Source organism: Muscardinus avellanarius (genome assembly GCF_963383645.1).
Source record: "Muscardinus avellanarius genome assembly, chromosome: 4".
Classification (NCBI taxonomy): Eukaryota; Metazoa; Chordata; class Mammalia; order Rodentia; family Gliridae; genus Muscardinus; species Muscardinus avellanarius.
Window position 1 is genome coordinate 63,158,668 of NC_137789.1, and position 10,381 is coordinate 63,169,048.

Consider the following 10,381-nt stretch of genomic DNA (forward strand, 5'->3'; position numbering starts at 1 on the left):
TGGTGAAAGGCAAGTAATTTGCTCACAATTGTGTAGCTGAATATAATGTCACTGCACTTTTTAAATAAACTTGAATGGCTCTTGAGTTTACCTTAATTTCAAAATAATTTTATACATTTTTTTCAGTATTTATTTTTTGGGGGGAGGGTGCTGGGGATTAAACCCAGGGGCATTCTACCTCTGAACTACACACCAACCCTGTATAGTTTTTGTTTTGAAACAAGGTTTCACTAAGTTACTGAGTGACTTGTGATGTTGCTAAAGCTGTCTTCAAAACCGCAATCCTCTCATCTCAGCCTCCCAACTACTAGAATTACAAGGTAAGTCTATCACCACCATACCTCATAGAATTATTGATATTATAAATTAAATATATTCTGAAGAAGTATCCAAGTGTAAGGCAAATTTTGTAAACTGAAAGAAAACTAGTGGAAGCTTTAAACTATCTTTTATGTTTGATGTCATCACAATAATTTCTAATTTGTTATTTCTGTTCTGAAGTTACTCACTTTATTCTTAATTTTATGTTTGCAATTTGGATTTTTTTTTCTTTAAAAACCTCCCAAATGGTATTATTTTCATGTTACACAAACCCTGACCTTGCCCTCACAGTAATGGTTTACAAGTCCTAGTACAACAAGCGTCCACCTTAGAGTCACCTAGAATGCTTGTCGAAGTGCAGATTCCCAGCCCCAACCCTACATTCACCGAATCATCCCCTACCAAAGTAGCTGCTCCGGGACCTGCATTTTTATCCAGGCCTGTGTGTGATTCTTATGAGCACTTCAGACTGAGAGATGCTGCTTCTTCTGAAATGCTCTCTCTTCTCCTTCTCCTTCTCCTTCTTCTCCCTCTCCCTCTCCCTCTCCCCTCCTCTCCTCCTCCCCCTCCCCCTCCTCCTCCTCCTCTTCCTCCTCCTCCTCCTCCTCCTCCTCCTCCTCCTCCTCCTCCTCCTCCTCCTCCTCCTCCTCCTCCTCCTCCTCCTTCTTCTTCTTCTTCTTCTTCTTCTTCTTCTTCTTCTTCTTCCTTCTTCCTTCTTCTTCTTCCTTCTCTTCTTCTTCTTCTTCTTCTTCTTCTTCTTCTTCTTCTTCTTCTTCTTCCTCTCTCTCTCTCTCTCTCTCTCTCTCTCTCTCTCTCTCTCTCTCTCTCTCCTCTTTCCCTGGAACCCAGGGGAATTTCTACCTCCAAGTTACACTCCCAGCCCTATTTTTTTATTCTTTATTTTGAAACAAGGTCTCACTGAATTGCAAGGGCCTCCCTAAGTAGCTGAGGCTGGTCTGCAAACCACAAAATGCCCTCTTGAAGACTCTGATAATTACAACTCACCAGCTCCATTTCTCTATTTTCCATTATTTTCATTATTTCCATTATTTTCATTATTTTCCAACATTGTCATAGCTCTTTCTTTCTTGAAAAGTAGAGCTTGTTTGCATTATTTTGGGTTCTTCCCTGCTTTTTTTTCTCCTTTATCATTTGAATGCTATGCCACTAAGTGTCAGCATAGCATACAAGTTTCCCATCTTAACCTTCCTCTTTTATCCCTATTGTGTTGTCCCATTAATTCACCATCAGATCCAATTATCGCCTGTATAGTTTCCTAGCACTACCATAATAAAGTACAACAAACTGGGGGGGGGGGGGGGTAAAAGGTGGTGCAAGCGTGCCTCCCAAGGCCCTCCTCGCTTGCATTTCTGCCTGCTCTGTGGCGCTGGGAGTCGGGACCTCTAGCACAGGATGTGGTGCCACAGGTTGTCCCACCTACAAAATAGGCTCCAGAACTTGCTGAAGGGGAAAGTCATATGCCAAACACTTCAACAGCCTAATTTCAAAAGCCTATTTCCATTATCCATCCATTGGCACCATACAATCTCCAGATCTCTGAATTGTGCTTGGCAACAACATGAAGATCATTTTGAACTGCAATACACTAACACTGTGATGCGCTTTGATTATGTGTGGCTTCGAGACCACTGCTGTTCAGCATCTTGCTACAACTCTAAGACTCACCAACGCAGCCTTGACACTGCCAGTGTGGATTTATGTATCAAGCCAAGGCCATCCATCTGAATGAAACCACACTCTTTTTCACTTGGCCAGATGGTCATGTGACAAGATATGATTTGGATTGGCTGGTAAAAAATAGCTACGAAGGGCAAAAACAAAAGGTTATCCAGCCTAGAATATTATGGAATGCCGAAATCTACCAGCAAGCCCAAGTTCCTTCTGTAGATTCCTAGAGTTTCTTAGAAACCAATGAGGGATTGAAGAAGTTTCTACAAAACTTTCTGCTGTATGGAATTGCATTTGTAGAAAATGTCCCTTCCACTCAAGATCACACAGAGAAGTTGGCAGAAAGGATCAGCTTGATCAGAGAAACCATCTATGGGAGGATGTGGTACTTCACTTCAGATTTCTCCAGAGGTGACACTGCGTATACCAAGCATGCTCTGGATCGGCACACTGACACTACCTATTTTCAAGAGCCCTGTGGCATTCAAGTGTTTCATTGTCTTAAGCATGAAGGAACAGGTGGCAGGAAACTGTTAGTTGATGGATTCTATGCAGCAGAACAGGTACTTCAGAAATCACCTGAGGAACTTGAACTCCTCAGCAAAGTGCCATTGAAGCATGAGTATATTGAAAATGTTGGAGAATGTCACAACCACATGATTGGAGTTGGGCCAGTCTTAAATATATATCCATGGAATAAAGAGCTCTATTTGATCAGGTACAACTATGATCAAGCTGTCATCAGTACTGTGCCTTATGATGTCGTTCATTGTTGGTATACAGCACACTGGACTCTAACAATTGAGTTGAGAAGACCTGAGAATGAGCTTTGGGTCAAATTAAAGCCTGGAAGGGTCCTATTTATAGACAACTGGCGAGTCCTACATGGCAGGGAATCCTTCACTGACTACCGCCAACTCTGCGGATGCTATTTAACAAGAGATGATGTATTAAACACTGCTCATCTCTTGGGGGTTCAGGCTTAAAGTTGACAGCTTTGAATACACCTGGCATCTTGGCTACCTACATTTTATATGGACAGAACAGTATTGTGTCAAAATCTACTTCATATTGTCTCCTTACCCCATCCTCCAAAACAGAAGCTTCCTCCTTCTCTGTTTGGGAACCCATTAGAGGGATAGGGCTTCAAGTTATATGATGTCAGCCATCTAGTGGGGTTCATCTCTCCCCTAAGTTATAACATGAGCCCACTTGTTTCTAAAGCTTTTGAGATAATTTTGATCACTTTATTTCAGAAATATAGTCTCCATATTGAAAGCAGATCAGTGATACTCACTGGGTTAATATTTCTTCTGACTAGATCATTTAAAATGAAACACATTCTATAAATGATGAAATATTGATAAATCAGCAATTCACAAAATTGTTGGTCTTAGCATTCATGTATAAGTGAGAACACGTGGTACTTTTCCTTTTGTGTGTGATTTATTTCACTTAACATAGTGTCCTCTAATTGTATTTTTCTGCAAATTATATGAAATAACTTTTGTGACTGAATAGTATTCTGTTGTGTATAGGTATCATTTTTTCTTTATCCATTCGCCTATTCATGGGCATACAGTTTTATTTCATATCTAAGCTATTATAAATAATGCAGCAATAAACAAGAACATGCATGTAAAAAAAACCAAATTACTACAAACTGGGAGGCTTAAGATAACCAAAATCTCTTTCACAGTTCTGACAGACAAAAGTCGAAAATCAAGGTATTAGCAGATATCTAAAGGACCTTGAGGAAAATTTGTTGCAGGCTTCTCTCCTGGCTTCTATGGCTGCTGTCTGTCCTTGGTATTCCTTAACTTGTAGATGAACCACTCAAATCTGTGTGTGTGTGTGTGTGTGTGTGTGTGTGTGTGTGTGTCTAAATTTTCTTCTTTTTATAAGAAAATATAAAAATATATTTTTATATATAAAATTTGTCATTTCAGATTTAAATCCATCCAAATCCAGTAAGGCCTCACCAGTACTTGATTACATCTGCAAAGACCTTATTCCCAAATAAGATTATATTCACAGGTTATGCATAGGAAGACTATTCATCCCAGTATACCACCTCTGTGTAAATGTTTTCTTACAACTTAAGGTCTATCTTTGAAATGCCCCAACATCCCACTAAACCCAAAAAGAACTAAACTCAATTTATCTAATTATCTAATTTTTTCCATGCACCCTACAAAAATGATCCCTGAGTCATAGATTGGCCTTTGGCTTCTTCCCCACTTGGACTCTTTCCCAGCATGCTCAGATGATACCCAGATACTCATTCCACTTTAGTGAAGCTGTCCACATAACTATGCCACGGGACCAACCACACTGCACTCACTTGGCATTTGTCATTTATAATACCCATACAGTTAGACTGGGTGGAGTGGTCTTGAAATGATTTAGTCATAATCATTTACTTTTAGCTTAAAGAAAACTAATCTTTCAATACTACAAAATAACTTAATCTGCCTTTGCACTAAATTATTAAAGCATAATTGTTTATTCATTTGTTTATTTTTTGCTTTTTAAGGTGATCTTTTATTTTTTCATAATTGTTTATTATGAAATAACCAGAAGTGATTTGCTTCTGATCACTTACTTAAATATTACATCACATCTAAAATATTACTTAAGGCCCCAGAGGTCCGGCCCGCATGGCCCCGACCCCAGAAGGGTGGGCGGGCGCGGGTGGCGTTCTCTTTGGTGAACCCCCCCACCTGGAAGGCCTTGAAGGTCCTGCCACATGGCCCCAACTGGGAAGGGTGGGCGGGCACAGGCGGGGCTCCCTTAGGCGACCCCCCCACCCGGAAGGCCCCAGAGGTCTGGGACTCAAGGCCCTGACCCTGGAGGGGGGGGGGCACGGGCAGGGCACCCTTAAGAGACCCCCTCCCACCTGCAAAGAAAAAAAAACTTTCATCGCTACTGAGTGCCTGATCCCACATCCTCCCCAAACCACACATACTCTCTTCTTATTTAAAAAAAAAAAAGGGGGAAACGAAAAAAAAAAAAGTACTTGAGAGGGGTTAAGATGGCCCCGGTGGCAGCTAGAATATTGGAGATGCAGAGAAAACATATCCATCTGAATTGAAACTTTTGGAAAAATTCCTGGTGAAGGAGGACTGCTGCTTCTCTACATCGTTAAGAATCCTGGACATCATCTATAAGGAGAGAGTCTAGCGGAGACCTAGGAGGAAGGCGGTGGCAGCAGCAGTGGCCTAGATGGTGGTGGAGACTTAGATTTGGGAGAGGCAGACATCTAATCCAACCCACCCTGATCCTCTGAAGAAATTACCCCAAAAGTCAAATGCTACTGTCGCGCATGCTTAGGAACACTGAACATTATGCAGTGTGGGAAAAGACCTTGGGAAAGATTTGAAATGGTGGAGGCAGTCGCATTGGCAGCGGTAAGTACTCAGGGGACGCAGAGATCTGATGTAATACACCTGGAACTTTTGAAGAAATTACCTCAGAGGCAGAATACTACCACCACGCAACCTTGGGAATGTGGGACAACCTGCTGGGTGAAGAGGGTGCTCGGATCGGAGCCTGCCAAGGGATGAGGCTGGTGCCAGGGCCAGCGAGGCCAGGATTGGAGCCTGCTGTGAGGCAAGGCCTCTACTGAGGCTTCCAAGGCCAGGATCGGAGCCTGCTGAGGGTTTGGGCTGGTCCTGGGGCCAGCGAGGCCAGGATCAGAGCCTGCCGTGAGACAAGGCAAGTACTGGGGCCTCCAAGGCCAGGATTGGAGCCTGCCAAGAGGTTAGGCCAGTGCTGGGGCCAACGAGGCCGGGATCAGAGCCTGCTGTGAGGCAAGGCCGATGCTGGGGCCTCTGAGGCCTGGATAGGAGCCTGCCAAGGGGTTAGGCCGGTGCTGGGCCCAGCGAGGCTGGGATCAGAGCCTGCCGAGAGGTGAGGTCAGTGCTGGGGCCAATGAGCCCAGGATCGGAGCTTTCCATGAGCAAGGCCGCCACTGAGGCCTCCAAGGCAGGGATCGGTGCCAGCCGAGGGGTTAGGCTGGTGCCGGGGCCAGCAAAGTCAGGATCAGAGCCTGCTGTGAGGCCAGACTAGTGCTGGGACCTCCGAGGCCTGAATCAGACTCTGCCGAGGGGTAAGGCCAGTGCCGGGGCCAGTGGGGCCAGGATCGGAAACTGCTGTGAGGCAAGGACAGAGCTGGGACTTGCGAGACCAGGATAGGAGCCTGCCGAGGGGTTAGACCAGTGCAAGGGTCAGCGAAGCTGGGATCGGAGCTTGTCGTGAGGCTAGGCTGGTGCTGGGGCCTCTGAGGCCAGGAGAGGAGCCAGCCAAGGGGCTAGTTCGGTGCAGGGGCCAGCAAGGCCAGGATTGGGGCCTCCTTTGAGGCAAGGCCGGTGCTGGAGCCAGCGAGGTCGCGATCAGAGTCCTCTGGGTGGCCAGGCCACTACTGGGGCCATCAAGAGTGGGATTGGAACTTCCAATGTGGCATGCACAGAGAAATAGCACAGAAAATAAAATCCAGATGCTTCCCCTAATTAGCAAGGACTAGGAGGAAAGGGGTAACAGGAGGAGGTCGAGTAGTAGAAAGGGCCCTATTGAGAAGCAATTAAGGTGACCAATTAGAGGGAAGGGGATGGGGGAGGATGGAATCTCTTTAAAACTCATGAGGTGCGTAAACAATTATATCAAAGATAATCACCAATTAAGTATGGGATTGAGGGAGGGGGAGGGAATGGGATGGGGATTGGATGAGGGGTTATTGTATGATATGTGCTTGTATATCTTCTCAAGTCTTGTATTCCAAAGTGATGTATGATTACAAAAAATAATAAGTAATTGCCACAAAAAATAAATAAAATAAAATATTACTCAGAATCCAATGAATCTGGATGATTGTGGTAATTCTCTAAACATTTATGTCAATTGCCAAGTATGTTTAACATGTTAAACAAGCAAAATATTATAACAACTTCCTTGGCTATTACATCTGTTAAAACCAATTTTTCTGCATGAACAAATTGTTTAATGCGAGAAACTGCTTGAAACAATCTGATAACATTCTTAAATCATTTTTCTTCTCTCTATATAAACAGGGGGAAAGAATTTAAAAGGAAAACTGAAATAACCCAAGGTTGTATGGCTGAGTTTTAGTTTAGAATTCAAAACGTTCTGGCCCTTAATTCTGTGGTATTGAATAGGTATTCCTCATAAAGCAGTCTATATCTAAATAGCAATATTCTGAGAAATTACAGTTACTAGGCCATTCATTGCTCAAAAAATTAGAAATGGGATATTTGCACAGGTAATTAAAATGAATAGTGGAGCCATCAAAGGTTATGTGAATGGCTTACAGGAAGGACACTATTTTCTGTCACTCATTTAGGAATGATTCCTTCAATTCCTCACACACTTGCCAGTTGTTTTTTTCTAAAAGGCAGCTCAAAAGCCAGAAAGTGGTCGTGAATATAATTTTAAGACATGAAAAACAATTACAGCATGGACTTTTACAGTGAACAAATTGTTCTGGGCTTCCAAATTGTGCTATTTGTAGTTCGAACACAGAAGCTCAGGGTAGCCATATGGCATGGGCCACTGTTCTCCAATACAAAAGTTATTAAATCTCCTGGAGTTGGCTAAAGAAAACCATAATTATTTTCAAATGGAAAAAAGCCACAAATTTCCTTCCTCTCTCCTTACAGATCATTTTCTTATCCCAAGTTACATATTTTCAACTTCATCACACATCAGAATGTTAAGTCAAACACGAAGTCCATGTCAATGTTAGGTCATTCTACTAAGCACATTAAAATTCTTTCCTACCCCTGAACCTGTGGCACCAACAAGATTGCTATTTCAGTATCATGATTATTTTGTGATTACCTTGTGGTTTTCATATCAGTTGTTTTTCAGGGTCAATGTGCACAACTGAAAACATATACACTACTTATTTTAACTGTGTTCAAGAAACAGCTAAAGCTTTATCTCATGTTGATATCTATTATATTTCCACAGAGCATCACTGGGTTTTCTGTATTAATTCTGAAGTGTCTGGACCATTGAAAGGAGGCATTGAGAAATGAAGAGACTGAAAGGGTTTTTTTCTAGGAAGGGCCATGACCCAGTTTTCTCAACCAAATCTTTGGCTCATTTCCTCCAAAGCTTACCATTTTTCGATATATGTACCGCTCAGAAACTCTTCAAAGCCTAAACTCAAAATGCATCGTGTTAACACGCAAATACCCAGTAAGAATATTACAATCATTAATTTCTGTGTTAAATGGATAAATGCCCAGAATGAGGATCATTGATATATTTCATAGGTTCTTAAGGCCCTCTTCTAAGGAAGTTGTACTTTGAGTTTGAATGCCAAAGATTCATTGTTAATTATTGGATTTATTTAAGGTTCATTATAGACTTTAGTTTTGCCAAGAAATTTGTATTATAAAAGCAAAAATAATATCTCAGAATTAAGGACAATCTTTTATTTTCATGAAGTTAGCTCTGTGGAAAACTCATATTGTCCTTGTTTTTTACCCTATGTGGATTTGTGTCCAACTATAAACTGGCATTATGAAACCACCCTTCAAACTAATATTCATCCCTACTCCAAATCCTGTAGACAAGCAAAATTAAGAATAACACATGGCAACTATACTAACTAAAGAATGTGAAGACATTTTCAGAATACTTTTCTATTGATTTAAAATATTTTTACCCAAACTTCTTTTAAAGAGGCAGAAGTATTTGATTTGGTGTTAGCATCGACTTGAACTAATTTTTATTTACATCATTATTTTAGGGCCCAGAGCAATGCTGAGAAAAAATTTACATCCATCTCTTCTGTTTATAATCTTTAAACATATACCCTCTTTCCCTTTAGCTTATTAGTAAAAAAAAAGCAGCCCTATAAATATATTTAGCAGTAAACACAGAGTCTTCTCCCCATCCCACACACACACACACACATACTATCCAACCTTTGGTTGAGGTCAGTTTTATATCTGATTTCTCTGTTCAGATTCATCCTAAACTGGCAGATGAATGATGAATGGGTTTGGTCATATAAATCTGTGGATATTTCCAATTCCAATGTCTATAGTCTAAAATTAGCTTACTTCTGGCTTTACATCCTTACATTTTGGCACCGTCCCCTTAACCTGGCCCCTATCTCACACAACCAGTGGAAGCCAAACCCAAATTATGCATATTTCTGATCTGAAAAATATACTTCCATTTATGAACCACTCACCCCCATCTTACTTCCTTTCTCATTATTCCAAACTTCTCCCAGGTGAACACATTTGGAAAGTGCTCAGATTCATTTCTGTTATTTTTATTTTGGCAAACACTTTCCCAGGCCTAATCCTAATAAAAAGTTTAACCACCAGTCCAAATACCCACCAGATATTTGTTAAATAATGGGGTGAAGACAGAATTAGATGATTGTTCCAATAATTCTCTCTTTTTTTTTGCAATACTGGGGATCCCAGGGGCATTCTACCTCCGAGCAACACTCCCAGCCCTATATTATATTCTTTATTTTTGAAGCAAGGTCTCACTAGGTTGCAAAGGGCCTAAGTAGCTGAGGCTGGTTGTTAACCTGTATCCTTCTAACTCAGCCTCCCAAATGCTAGAATTACAAGTGTGCGCCACCATACCCATCTCTGTTCCAATAATTCTTATTCATATACTGTACTTAAATATTTGGATTCTCAGATTGGATCTAGAAGTTTTCCCCCAAAGTCTTTAGAACAGGTGTGTGTGTGTGTGTGTGTGTGTGTGTGTGTGTGTGTGTGTGCTTTCTTCATATCAGCAAATAAAATGGTAGGGGTTTCTACAGGAAAATACTATCTTTTTGAGCTAACATCTCAATGAACATCTTAGTAGGGATGTAGGGATAATATTATTGCTGATCATGGGGCTTCTGCAGATTTTAGAGATGAATCAGGCTCCATTGACCTAGTAAATACTTTCTTCTTACAGATGAAAAACTAAAGAGAGCTTAAGAGAAAATAGGTTCATCCCAAATCATACAAGGAAAGAATAGCAAAACTGGAAATAAAACACCTTTTGATTTCAATTTGGCTTGCTAAAGAAAAGTTAATACCAAATCTTTTAGTCATATGGAGAAGTCAACACAAATGCCCTAAATTTTAAACACAAAGGGTACTACCTTCATAAATCAAATCTTTGTGTCCCTAGTGACTATCATGGCACTTAGTACATAATCAATAACAAATAAATCCGTAGCAAATACAAATGGATTTTTAAAGTATAAGCCAACAATTAAAATTATATGCAAATAGAGAATATCTAGAATATCAAAACAATCACAAAAAAGAAAGTAACTTTCAGCTATAGTAATAAATACAGGGCACCAAGATCATAAATGCAG

The 10,381-nt window shown here is 41.0% G+C and overlaps 1 pseudogene across 1 annotated transcript; it reads left to right on the forward strand.

Annotated features, from left to right (window-relative positions):
• The first annotated feature begins 1,734 nt into the window (after positions 1-1,734).
• On the forward strand, positions 1,735-2,996 carry LOC308262157 (trimethyllysine dioxygenase, mitochondrial-like; annotated as a pseudogene). Its single transcript has one exon. The product of its transcript is annotated as a trimethyllysine dioxygenase, mitochondrial-like (transcript).
• Positions 2,997-10,381: the final 7,385 nt, after the last annotated feature.